The sequence below is a fragment of the Tursiops truncatus genome, chromosome 4, assembly GCF_011762595.2.
Source record: "Tursiops truncatus isolate mTurTru1 chromosome 4, mTurTru1.mat.Y, whole genome shotgun sequence".
In the NCBI taxonomy this organism is placed as follows: domain Eukaryota; kingdom Metazoa; phylum Chordata; class Mammalia; order Artiodactyla; family Delphinidae; genus Tursiops; species Tursiops truncatus.
Genome location: NC_047037.1, coordinates 2,281,432 through 2,296,255, shown reverse-complemented (window position 1 = coordinate 2,296,255; position 14,824 = coordinate 2,281,432).

Below are 14,824 nucleotides of genomic sequence, written 5' to 3'. Positions count from 1 at the left end.
TCTGTTCCTTTCCTTCTGTCTCCGGCCTACTTGCATTCATATGTAAATCACTGAACTGTCACTAAATGGCAAAATAACTTTTCTTTACAAAAGACTAGCTAGAATTATTCTCAATTGCTTCTATCTGCAACATTTTCAACATTTCACGGGTGAAGCTATGAAATCAACACAGGGGGAAGCAACCATCAAAATGCCTTTGATCTTGAAGTCATCTTGAGTTTGACAAGTATAATGTAAAGTTAACCCCTGAATAAATCTGAAAGGTAATAACATATAGGATGACCAAGACACAGATTGTTAGGTTGACTCCGTAATCTTTTTGCCCCTAGCATTATTGAGATATAATTGGCATATAGCATATGTAAATTTAAGGTGTACAGCATGATGATTTGATGCAACTATATATTACAAAATGTTTAACACAATAAGGTTAGTTAACACATTCATCACCTTACATAATTACCAATTGTGTGTGTGTGTGTGTGGTGATAACTTTTAAGATCTATACTCTTAGCTGGTTTCAGGTATGTAATAAGGTATTGTTCACTGTAGTCATCATGCTATACATTAGATTCCCAGAACTTATTCATCTTATAGCTAGAACTTTGTACTCTGACCAACACCTCCCTGTTTCCCCCAACTCCTAGGCCCTGGAAGCGATATTTTCATTCTCTATTTCTGTGAATCTGGCTTTTGTAGATTCCAATCTAAATAAAAACATTCAGCATCTCTCTTTCTCTACCTGACTTTTTTTCAGTTAGCATGACACCTTCAAGTTTCATCCATGTTGTCATAAATGTCGAGGTTTTTTTTTTCTTTTTATGGCTGAAAAATATTCCATTGTATATATGGAATTACACATTGTATATATGGAATTAGGGTTAGGGTTAGTGTATATATATATATATATATATATATATATAATTTCTTTTTTATTTATTCATCCTTTGGTAGACACTCAGGTTGTTTCCATGTCTTGGCTATTGCTAACAGTGCTGAAATGAATATGGAGGTGCAGATATTTCTTCAAGATAATGATTTTATTTCCTTTGGGTATATACCCAAGTGTGGGATTGCTGGATCATATGGTAGTTCTATTTTTAATTTTTTGAGGAACCTCCATACTGGCTTCTGTAGTGGCTAAACCAGTTTACATTCCCACCAATAGTGCTTGAGGATTGCCTTTTCTCCACATCCTCGCCAACAGTTGTTATTTCTTATGGTCTGAATAATAGCCATTCTAACACGTATGAGGTGGCATCTCATGTGGTTTTGATTTGTATTTCCCTGGTGATTAGAATAGCTTTTCACTTACCTGTTGGTCATTTTTATATCTTCATTGGAAAAAATGTCTATTCAAGTCCTCCACCCACTTTTTACTCAGATTATTTGTTTTTGTTGTTGTTAATCAGGTACCTGAGTTCTTTATCTATTTTGGATATCAATTTCTTATCAGATAGATGGTTTGCAAGTATTTTCTCTCATTTCACAGGTTGCCTTTTCATTTTATTGATTGCTACTTTTCCTGTGCAAAAGCTTTTTTGTTTGATGTAGTCCTACTTGTTATTTTTGCTTTCATTGCTTACACTTTTGGTGTCATATCCAGAAAATCATTGTCAAGACCAATATCAAAAAGCTTTTACCGTATATTTCCTAGGAGTCTGTGGTTTTGGGTCTTTAATCCATTTTGTCCTTTAATCCATTTTGAGTTAATCTTTGTGAGTCATATATAGTAGGGTTCCAGTGAAACTGGAACCTATGTTTCTCCAATTTTCCCAACGCTATTTATTGAAGAAACTATTCTTGGCTCCCTTGTGAAATATTAGTTGACCATGTATGCATGAGTTTATTTCTGAGCCCTCTATTCTGCTCCACTGATCTATATGTCTGTTTTTCTGCCAGTACCATACTAGTATATAGTTTTGATTACTATAGCTTTGTAATTAAGATTGAAATCAGGAAGTATGATGCCTCCAGCTTTGTTCTTCTTTCTCAGACTTTCTTTGGCTATTCAAGGTATTTTGTGGTTCCATATGCATTCTATGATTGTTTTTCTACTTCTGTGAAGAATGCAGTTGGAATTTTGATAGAGATTGCATTGAATCTATAGATGGCTTTGGATAGTCTGGACATGTTAACAATATCAATTCTTCCAATTTATGAACATGGGATATTTTCCCATTTATTTGTGTCTTCTTCAGTTTCATTCATCAATGGCTTGCAATTTTCAATGTACAGATCTTTCACCTCCTTGGTTAAATTTCCTCAATATTTTATTAGCTTTGATGCTATTTTAAATGGAATTATTTTACTTCTTTTTCAGATAGCTCATTGTTAGTGTATAGAAAGAGAACTGATTTTTCTATGTTGATTGTTGTATCCTACAACTTAACTAAATTTATTAGTTCTGACAATTTTTTAGTGGAGTCTTTAGGATTTTCTATATATGAGATCATATCATCTGGAAACAAAGATAATTTGACTCTTCCTTTCTAATTTGATGCCTTTTCTTTTTCTTGCCTAATTGGTCTGGCTAGGTCTTCCAATACTGTGTTGAATAGGAGCAGTGAAAGTGGGCACCCTGATATAGAGGAAAAGCTTTCAACCTTTCAATGTCGAGTATGATGTTACCTGCGGGTTTGTCATATATGGCCTTTATTATGTTGAGATATGTTCCTTCTATAACTAATTTGTTGAGAGTGTTTATAATCAAAGGGTGTTGAAGTTTGTCAAATGCTTTTTCTGCAAATGCTTTTTCTGCATCTATTTAAATGATCATATAATTTTTTCTTTAATTTTATTAATGTGGTATGTCACATTTATTGATTTGTGTATTTACACCATCCTTGCATCTCAGAGAGAAATCTCACTTGATCATGGTGTATGATCCTTTTAATATGCTGTTGAATTCAGTTTTCTAGTATTTTATTGAAATTTTTTGCATCTACATTCATCAGATATTGGCCTATACTTTTCTTCCCTTGTAATGTCCTTTTCTGGTTTTGGGGTGAGGGTGATGCTGGCTTTGTAAGGTGAATTTGGGAACGTCCCCTCCTCTTCAGTTTTTTTGAAGGGATTGAGAAGAATTGGTATCAATTTTTCTTTAAATGTTTGGTAGAATTTACCAGTGGAACCATCTGGTGCTGGGCTTTTCTTTGTTAGGTGATTTTTTTTATTACTGCTTCAATCTCCTTACTTGTTATTTGTTCAGATTTTCTATTTCTTCATGATTCTGTCTTAGTACACTGTGTCTAGGAATTCGTCCGTTTCTTCGAGGTTATCCAATTTGTTGGCATAAAATTGTTTATAGTAGTCTCTAGTGGTCCTTTGTATTCCCATGGTGTCAGTTGTAATGTCTCCTCTTTCATTTCTGATATTATTTAGTTGAGTCTTTTTCTTTTTTTCTTAGTCAGCTAAAGGTTTGTTAATTTTACTTATCTTTTCAAAAAACCAGATCTTTGTTTTGTTGATATTTTATACCATTTTTCTGGTCTTTATTTCATTTATTTCTTCCCTGATCTTTGTTATTTCCTTCCTTCTGCTAACTTTGGGCTTAGTTTGTTCTTCTTTTTTTTTAATTCCTTGATGGGTTGTTTATTTTGATCTTTCTTTCCTTAATGTAGGCTTTTGTTGCATAAACTTCCTTCTTAGAACTAATTTTGCTACATCCCCCAAATTTTGGTATGTTGTGTTTTCACTTTTATTTGTTTCAAGATATTTTTAATTTCCTTTTTGATTTCTTCCTTGACCCATTGGTTATTCAGGAGTGTGTTGTTTAATTTCCATTCATTTGTGTATTCTCTAGTTTCCCTCTTGTTACTGATTTCTAGTTTCATACCACTGTTAGTGGTCGGAAAAGATACTTGGTATTATTTCAGTCTTCTTAATTTGCTAAGGCTTGTTTAGTGACCTAACATATGATCTATCATGGAGAATGTTCCACGTGCTCTGGGAAGAATGTGTGTTGTGCTGCTGTTGGATGCAATGTTTTGTGTATGTTGGTTAGATCCATTGTTTCTAAGGTATAGTTTAAGTCCAGTGTTTCCTCATTGAATGTCTGAATGATCTATCCATTGTTGAAGGTGGGGTACTGAAGTTCCCTACTATTGTTGCATTGTTGTCTATTTCAGATCTGTTAGAATTTGCTTAATATAGTTAGGTGCTCTGATATTGAGTGCATATATATTTACAATGTTACATTCTCTTGATGAATTGACCCTCTTATCATTATATAATAACCTATTTGTACCTTGTTACAATTTTTGACTTAAAGTTTATTTTGCCTGATATAAATATAAATACCACTGCTCTCTTGGTTTCTATTTGCATGGAATATCTTTTCCAGCCCTTCACTTTAAGCCACGTGTATCCTTAAAGCTGAAGTAAGCCTCTTATAGGCAGGATTTTGTTTTTTAATCCTTTCAGCTGATTGATTCCTTTTGATTGGAGAATTTAATCCATTTACATTTAAAGTAAATATTGGCAGGTAAGGACTTACTCATGACATCTTATTGTTTTCAGGCCTGTTAATAGGTTCTTTTTCCCTTTCTTACTTTTTTGCTCTTACTTTGTGAATTGATAGTTGGAATGCTTTGAGTCTCTTCTCTTATATTCTGTGTATCTACTGTAAGTTTTTGCTTTGTGATTGCCATAAGTCTTATATAAAACATCTTGTACATATAACACTATTTTAAGATGATAACAACTTAAATTTGATTACATACAAAATCTCTACCCTTTACTCCCCCCATCATATTTTATGTTTTTGTTGTCACAATTTACATCTCTTTATAGTTTGTATCTATTAACAAACTATTGTAGCTATAATCAGTTTTAAGACTTTTGTCCTTTAACCTTTGTACTAGAGTTAGATGATTAACAAATCACTATACTATAGTATTAGAGCATTCTGATTTTGACTATATACTCACCTTCACCACTATGTTTTATATTTTCATGTTACTAATTAGCATTCTTTCATTTCAGCTTGAAGAACTCTTCAGCATTTCTTATAAGGAAGGTCTAGTGGTGATGAATTCTTCCAGCTTCTGTTTATTGGGAAATTCTTTTCTCTTCTTCACTTCTGAAAGACAACTTTGCCAGGTAAAGTATTCTTGGTTGGAAATTTTTTTTTTCTTTCAACTCTTTGAATATATTATCCCACTTTCTCCTGACCTGCAAGGGTTCTTTTGTGAAATCCACCAATTGTCTTATGGGTGTTCTTTTGTATGTATGGGATGTTTTTTTATCTTGCCACTTTAAAAATTCTCTCCATCTTTGATTTTATTATAATGTGTGTCTTAGAGATATCATTTTGAGTTGAAATTTTGTGGTGACCTATTAGCTTCATAAACTTAGACATCAAATCCCTCCCCAGATTTGAGAAGTTCTCAGCCATTATCTCTTTGAATAAGCTTTCTTCTTCTTTCTCCCTCTCTTTTCCTTCTTGGATTCCCATAATGCACAGATTTTTTTTTCTTTTAATGGTATGCCATAATTCACATAGGCTTTCTTTCATTCTTTTTTCTTTTTGCTCCTCTAACCCAGTGATTTCAAAGTACCTGTCTTCTAGTTCACTAATTCTTTCTTCTGCTTCATAGACTGTACTGTTGAAGCTTTCTGTGTAACTCTTCTGAGCATTCATTTTACTCTTCAATTGTAGAATTTCCTTTTTTAAAATGGTCTCTATTTCTTTGTTGAACTTCTCACTTTGTTCATGCATTGTTTTCTCCATCTATTTAGTTGTCTGTGTTTTCTTGAAGTTCACTGAATTTTTAAAAGAGGATTATTCTGAATTCTCTGTTGAACAGTTCATAGATCTCCATTCCTTTTGGTCCAGTCATTGGAGATTTATTAATTTTTTTTGGTGGTGTCATGTTTTCTCGATTATTTGTGATCCTTGTGGCCTGTGTTGGTGCCTGGACATTTGAAGAATAGGCACCTCCTCCAGGCTTTACTGACTGGCTTCAGCAGGCAAAGGCGTTCACCGGTCAGCCTATCCAGAGATTTTGAGTGAACTGCCTTGTGCTGTCCATGGGTGGCCTTGCTGCTGGAGTCCTTGAGTGGGCAGATCGGGTTTCTGGGTCAGCAGGTCATCGTGTCTTGTGTTTGGTTCTGTGGGGACCATTCTTGTGCCTGAGTCTGCAGTGATAGGCCTGGTACTTGAGACCTAGGAGACTAGGTCCATAGGACCTCACCTGAAGCCTGGGTCCTCAGGGGCTAGATTGACAGGTATAATTTAAACTCCTGAATGAATCTGAATGGTGATGATGTACAGGATGACTAAGATACAAGTTATTAGGTTGAATCCATAATCTTTTATATTAGTAGGAATAAAAAAGACAGCATTCAAATTATGTTCAAACCCTTGGTTTGCCACTTGCAAACTGTATATTTAAGATCAAATAACTGAATCTCTTAGATTCCATTGATACATCTGTGAAATGAGGACAATAATATTTCTTACTGCACACAGTCATTGTGGGAATTAACTAACACTATATGCATTTATAATGTACGTAAAATACTTAATACATTGGTTGTGATATTGAAGGAGCTGTACAAAAGAACTCATTCTAGTGCAGTGGATTTTCAGTTAGGTTAGTTTCCCTGAAACACAGAGTCTAAGGTGGAGGTTTGCCTGCTAAAATTTTCTTATGGAATCATTTGGAGATAACACCTATGAGGGAGTGAAGGAAATAAGTTTGGATAAAGTTGGGCTGTAATTAAGTCTTAATAAAAACTTCAGCTGATTGCATTGGGTTCTCCAGAATTGGGGTGACCCTTCAACAAGGTCCGCATTGAGGCAAGAGGGCTGGTCGTTTATATCCCTGAATAGACCAGATCTGAATGTGAGCTATTCCCGGAAGGGGTCTGTTCTTGGGTGAGATAATTCTCTGCTGCTGAGGGCAAGCACTAGAGACAGATTGAGCTGCCTGCTTTCAGCCACCAGAACTCCAAGCCATTGGGGAAACGAGTGTCACAGTCTTGAAGGGGGATTGGGTTGTGCACCACAGCATCCAGGATGGGTTCCTAATGATAAATGTATGATAATTGTATATGACACATCACTTTATTTTACCACTTTTTCTAGACAATATGTTCCTATTGGGTAAGAGTTATGCCTCTCTTATCTGCCTGGTACATAGGAGGTACTCAACAAATATATCTTAAATAAATGGAATTATTTATAAAAACTTTTTAAAAAAAATACTCTATCCTACATTTAAGGAATTAGAAAATCTATCCTCAGACATGCAGAAATTACTGATATTTTTATAATGTGGTGTTGATTTTCTTTATAATTTAACAAGGACACAAAATTCCATGAACAAAACAGCACTCTAATTCCCCTTATTTTGGATATGTAAAGGCAAAAGGTAAACTGAATCTTCCCAAACAATTTATTACCATGTTTGTTAATTTGATCCAATTTATAATATTGTTTACTAAGATCCCTATCTTCTGAATTTATAGTTAAGTAGAGAGATGGGATGAATACTAATGTGATGTAGTGAAATATTATTTGTAGAATCTAGGAAGTGCCCTTGTAGGTGATCAATACATTATTCTTTTCATCTTTTGCACATTTGAAAATTTTCATAACAGAATTTTGCAGAAAAATAACTTTTTTCATTAAGTTGGCTATATGTTTGTGAAAATATTGAACTGGGTTAGTCCTTAAGTGAAATAAGAGAGCACTAGTGTAAGCCAAGCATTTTCGTATGTAGAGAGTTGTAACAAGTTAAGGACATCTCTGTTTGAACAGTGTCCACTATGTGTTCCTAACAACAAATGCATAATAACTTTATTATGACACATTGTTTTACCTTATTAATTTTTCTAGACAATATGTTCATGATGGGTAAGAGCTATGTCTGTCTTGATTGCCTAGCACATAGGAGAAATTCAATAAATATGTCTTAAACAAATGAAATTGTTTATTAAAACAAACCCTCCTTAAAAAAATGTTCCTGAGTTTTTGTTAGTTGTTCCTTTTAGAGGTAGTATATGAAGGACATCTTGTAACAGTGACAGGTATATTATGGAAGGAGACAGCAAAAGATTTAATTATTGAATACTTTTGTTGGTTTATCCATACATGTGGTTATTTCAGATTTACAACTTTGGATATCCTGAACTTTAGCACGTTACCCTCATGAGTCTGTGATATTTTTTTCTTTGTCACCTATTTGTACAAATTGATGAAAAATTCAAGGAAAAAAAAAGAAATATGCATACATAAAAATGCATGCCCATTATTTTAAATAAAATAATTTTGTTTAGTATTTTTAAAAAGCATTATGAGCTGCGCTTTTACCAAACTCAGTAAAATTTTGACCATTATTCTTTAAATATTTTTTGCTGCCATTATACTTTCTCCTACTCTTCCTCTTCTTTTCTAACTTCTCTCCTCTTCTTCTAGAACTCCAATTATGTTTGTGTTATAACTTTTGATATTATTCCATAGGTCCTAAGCTGTTCATTTTTTTTATCTTATTTTCTTTCTGTTCTTCAAAGTGAATAATTGCATATTGGTATTTCGTTGAATTCAGTGATTTTTTTAGGGTGCCAATCTGTGATTAAGGCTATCAAGTGACTTTTCTTCAAATATTATACTTTTCAATTCAGTTTGGTGCATTTTTATAGTTTCCATTCCTATTCTGAGATGCCCTATCTGTTCATTCATCATGACTGTGTTGTCCTTTAAAATATTTATAAAAGCTTCTTTAAAGTCCCTGTCTGCTAATTTCAACACCTGGACCTTTGGTATTGATTTATACAGACTGCTTTTTCCCTCAACTATGAGTCACACATTTTTGTTTTCTTACTTCTAGTAACTTTTAGTTATATGCTGAACGTTATGAATCATAAGTTAAAGGGAATCTGGATTATGCTGCCTCCCTTAAACAATGTTGACTTTTTATGGCTGACAGATAAATCACTTGTGGATACTTTTGTTCTTGTCAGGCTTGGATTTACTCTTTATTAAAGCTTTATTTATATTTAATTTTAAACTTCATTCTAGGGCATGTCCTTACACTAGAGCAGGGTCCTTACACTTAAGAGATCATTTCCATGAAGTCTCAACTGAATGACAAGTTAGGTCACTTCACTTTGGCTAAGCTGGGACTCCAATAAATTCCAGTACTGTATGCCCTCTAGTATTACTGTCTAGCTCTCAGCCCTGAAAACACAATCTTTGCTAGGCCTTGTGGGATGTCACTCTGCACACATGCTGCCCAGCCGTTGGCTAAACACCCACAGTCCACCTCCACAGACACTGCTGGGTCCCTCATTAGCATAGCTCCTTTTCTCACATAACATGCCTTACAGGTTCCAGATGTCTTAGCAGCCTGGATCACCAACCTCTTCTTCTTCAGATCAGTGAGACCACCCTCCTGTTAGCTCTACTTTCCTGCCATTGGGAAAGTTGAGGTGATTGTGGGGTGGTCATGATCATGCTCATGACTTCTCTTTCTCTTCTTTCAAGGGTCACAGTCTTATCCATACTATTGCTTAATTTCTGAAACAATGACTTTACATACTTTCCAATTTTATAGCTCTTTTTGGAAAGAAGGTATGTCTGTTATGAGTTATTCTGTCAGGGTTAAAAATCGAATTTACTTTCAGGGACTTCCCTGGCAGTCCATGGTTAATACTCAGAGCTTCCACTACAGGGGGCACAGATTCGATCCCTGGTTGGGGAAACTAAGATCCCACATGCTGCACAGCAAGGCCAAAAAAACACACACAAAAAAGTTGAAGTTGCTTTCAATAGATATTTTATTTTTAATTAATTTTTATTGGAGTATAGTTGATTTATAATGATAGTTTCTGCTTCACAGCCAAGGGAATCAGTTATACATATACATGTATCCACTCTTTTTTAGATTCTTTTCTCATATGGGTCATTACAGAGTATTGAGTAGAGTTCCCTGTGCTATACAGTAGGTCCTTGTTGGTTATCTACTCTATATACAGTAGTGAGTACATGTCAATCCAATCTCCCAATTTATCCCTCCCCCCCAAATAGATATTTTAAACCAGTTTCCTCTAGCATTTCTGAACTTAACAGTAAAATCAGATAGCATGTTAGGATGTTTTAAATAACCCTCCAAAGAGACAACCAAAATCTAATAACCCCTAGTACACATACACATGCCCTGTACCTTATCAAAATAGAGAATTCCTTCAAAATTTTTGTATAACATGGATTAAATGTATCTTCTTTTTTTTGGTTAAGGAAATTTTATTTATGTGTGCAAATCCATTCAACTAAGAATTTGGATCTCTTTGGTTAATTTTATTTTTCTAATAATTCATTATCTCACCTAACTGCTGACACTTTTTTTTTAACATCTTTATTGGAGTATAATTGCTTTACAGTGTTGGGTTACTTGCTGCTCTATAACAAAGTGAATCAGCTATATGTATACCTATATCCCCATATCTACTCCCCCTTGCATCTCCCTCCCACCCGTCTAGGAAGACACAGAGCACTGAGCTCATTTCCCTGTGCTATGCGGCTGCTTCCCACTAGCTATCTGCTTTATATTTCGTAGTGTATATATGTCCATGCCACTCTCTCACTTCATCCCAGTTTACCCTTCCCCCTCCCGTGTCCTCAAGTTCGTTCTGTACGTCTGCATCTTTTCTCCTGTCCTACACCTAGGTTCTTCAGAACCTTTTTTTTTTTTTTTAGATTCCATATATATGTTAGCATATGGTATTTGTTTTTCTCTTTCTGACTTACTTCACCCTGTATGACAATCTCTAGATCCATCCACCTCATTACAAATAATCAACTTTGCTTCGTTTTATGACTGAGTAATATTCCATTGTATATATGTGCCACATCTTCTTTATCCATTCGTCTGTCGATGGACACTTAGGTTGCTTCCATGTCCTGGCTATTGTAAATAGAGCTGCAATGAACAGTGTGGTACATGGCTCTTTTTGAATTATGCTTTTCTCAGGGTATATGCCCAGTAGTGGGATTGCTGGGTCATACAGTAGTTCTGTTTTTAGTTTCTTAAGGGACCTCCATACTGTTCTCCATAGTGACTGTATCAATTTACATTCCCACCAACAGTGCAAGAGGGTTCCCTTTTCTTCACACCCTCTCCAGCATTTATTATTTGTAGATTTTTTGTTGATGGCCATTCTGACTGGTGTGAGGTGATAACCTCATTGTAGTTTTAATTTGCATTTCTCTAATGATTAGTGATGTTGAGCATCCTTTCATGTGTTTCTTGGCAATCTGTATATCTTCTTTGGAGAAATGTCTGTTTCAGTCTTCTGCCGATTTTTGGATTGGGTTTTTTTTTTTTTTGATATTAAGCTGCATGAGCTGCTTGTATATTTTGGAGAATAATCCTTTGTCAGTTGCTTCATTTGCAAATATTTTCTCCCATTCTGAGGGTTCTCTTCTCCTCTTGTTTATGGTTTCCTTTGTTGTGCAAAAGCTTTTAAGTTTCATTAGGTCCCATTTGCTTATTTTTGTTTTTATTTCCACTTCTCTAGGGGGTGGGTCAAAAAGGATCTTGCTGTAATTTACATCACAGAGTGTTCTGCCTATGTTTTCCTTAACAGTTTTATAGTGTCTGGCCTTACATTTAGGTCTTTACTACATTTTGTTTGTGCATGGTGTTAGGAAGTGCTCTAATTTCATTCTTTTACATGTAGCTGTCCAGTTTTCCCAGCACCATTTACTGAAGAGGCTCTCTTTTCTCCATTGTATATTCTTGCCTCCTTTATCAAAGATAAGGTGACCATATGTGCGTGGGTTTGTCTCTGGGCTTTCTAAGTTGTTCCACTGATCTATATTTCTGTCTTTGTGCGAGTACCATACTGTCTTGATTACTGTAGCTTTGTAGTATAGTCTGAAGTCCAGGAGCCTGATTCCTCCAGCTCTGTTTTTCTTTCTCAAGATTGCTTTGGCTCTTCAGGGTCTTTTGTGTTTGCATACAGATTGTGAAATTTTTTGTTACTTCTTCCAATCCAAGAACATGGTATATCTCTCCATTTGTTTGTATCATCTTTAATTTTTTTCATCAGTGTCTTATAATAGTTTTCTGCATAAAGGTCTTTTGTCTCTATAGGTAGGTTTATTCCTAGGTATTTTATTCTTCTTGTTGCAGTGGTAAATGGGAGTGTTTCCTTAATTTCTATTTCATATTTTTCATCATTAGTGTATAGGAATGCAAAAGATTTCTGTGCATTAATTTTGTATCCTGCTACTTTACCAAATTCATGGATTACCTCTAGTAGTTTTCTGGTAGCACCTTTAGGAATCTCTATGCATAGTTTCATGTCATCTGCAAACAGTGACAGTTTTACTTCTTCTTTTCCAATTTGGCTTCCTTTTATTTCTTTTTCTTCTCTGATTGCTGTGGCTAGGACTTCCAAAACTATGTTGAATAATAGTGGCAAGAGTGGACATGCTTGTCTTTTTCCTGATCTTAGTGAAAATGGTTTCAGTTTTTCATCATTGAGAACGATGTTGGATGTGAGTTTGTCATATATGGCCTTTATTATGTTGAGGTAAGTTCCGTCTATGCCTACTTTCTGAAGAATTTTTATCATAAATGGATGTTGAATTTTGTTGAAAGCTTTTTCTGTATATATTGAGATGAGCATATGGTTTTCATCCTTCAATTTGTTAATATTGTTTATCACATGAATTGATTTTCATTTATGGAAGAATCCTTGCATTCCTGGGATAAACCCCATTTGATCATGGTGTATGATCCTTTTAATGTACTGTTGGATTCTGTTTGCTAGTATTTTGTTGAGGATTTTTGCATCTATGTTCATCAGTGATATTGGTCTGTAGATTTCTTTTTATGTGACATCTTTGTATGGTTTTGGTATCAGGGTGATGCTGGCCTCATAGAATGAGTTTGGGAGTGTCCCTCCCTCTGCTATATTTTGGAAGAGTTTGAGAAGGATAGGTGTTAGTTCTTCTCTAAATGTTTGATACAATTCACCTGTGAAGCCATCTGATCCTGGGCTTTTGTTTCTTGGAAGATTTTTAATCACAGTTTCAATTTCAGTGCTTGTGATTGGTCTGTTTATATTTTCTATTTCTTCCTGGTTCAGTCTCAGAAGGTTGTGCTTTTCTAAGAATTTGTCCATTTCTTCCAGGTTGTCCATTTTATTGGCATATAGTTGCTTGTAGTAATCTCTCATGATCCTTTGCATTTCTGCAGTGTCTGTTGTTACTTCTCCTTTTTCATTTCTAATTCTATTGATTTGAGTCTTCCCCCTTTTTTTCCTGATGAGTCGAGTGGTTTTTCAATTTTGTTTATCTTCTCAAAGAACAAGCTTTTAGTTTTATTGATCTTTGCTATCGTTTCCTTCATTTCTTTTTCATTTATTTCTGATCTGACCTTTATGATTTCTTTCCTTCTGCTAACTTTGGATTTTTTTTTTTTTTGTTCTTCTTTCTCTAATTGCTTTAGGTGTAAGGTTAGGTTGTTTATTTGAGATCTTTCTTGTTTCTTGAGGTTGGATTTTATTGCTTTTAACTTCCCTCTCAGAACTGCTTTTGGTCCATTCCATAGGTTTTGGGCTGTTGTGTTTTCATTGGCATTTGTTTCTAGGTATTTTTTGATTTCCTCTTTGATTTCTGTAGTGATCACTTGGTTATTTAGTAGTGCAGTGTTTAGCTTCCAGGTGTTTTTATTTTTTACAGATTTTTTTCCTGTAATCATATGTAGTATCCTAGCGTTGTGGTTGGAAAAAGATACTTGATATGATTTCATTTTTCTTAAATTTACCAAGGCTTGATTTGTGATCCAAGATATGATCTATCCTGGAGAATGTTCCATGAGCTCTTAAGAAGAAAGTGTATTCTGTTGTGTTTGGATGAAATGTCCTATAAATATCAATTAAGTCCCTCTTGTTTAATATATCATTTAAAGCTTGTGTTTATTTATTTATTTTCATTTTAGATGTTCTGTCCATTGGTGAAAGTGGGGTGTTTAAGTCCCCTACTATTATTGTGTTACTGATGATTTCCTCTTTTATGGCTGTTAGCATTTGCCTTATGTATTGAGGTGCTCCTATGTTGGGTGCATAAATATGTACAATTGTTATATCTTCTTTTTGGATTGATCACTTGATCATTATGTAGTGTCCTTCTTTGCCTTTTCTTAATAGTCTTTTTTTTTAAGTCTATTTTTCTCATATGAGAATTGGTACTCCAGCTTTCTTTTGCTTTCCATTTGCATGGAATACCTTTTTCCATCCCCTCCCTTTCAGTTGTATGTGTCCCTAGGTCTGAAGTGGGTCTCTTGTAGACAGCATATATACAGGTCTTGTTTTTCTATCCATTCATCCAGTCTGTGTCTTTTGGTTGAAGAATTTAATCCATTTACATTTAAGGTAGTTGTCGATATGTATGTTCCTATTACCGTTTTCTTTTTTCTTTTCTAGAATCATCTCTTCATGTTGTTAAATCAGTTCAAGTTAAAGTAGGTACAAACTGAACAATGGCTAGGGATGTCAAATGTTTTAAAAGTCAACACCAAGATATTCATGATCTTTAATTCAATGGACAGACTCTACAATATTCGCTCATATGACAGAACGTCTCTTCAGCAAGGACTGGAGAGAGGGCATCAGATCCATGTTGCTGCTGGTGTGGGGACTGTGTCCAGGCTTGATTTTCATATATACAGAGAGAGTCCACTCTTAGCTTTTACTGGATTAGCTGTTCTTCTAGCAGGCTCACCAGCTCGACTTAGGGAGATCTTCATTGGAGCACTCATCAGAGCTCAACACGGTACAGGGAGTATATGTAGACAAGGAACAGCAC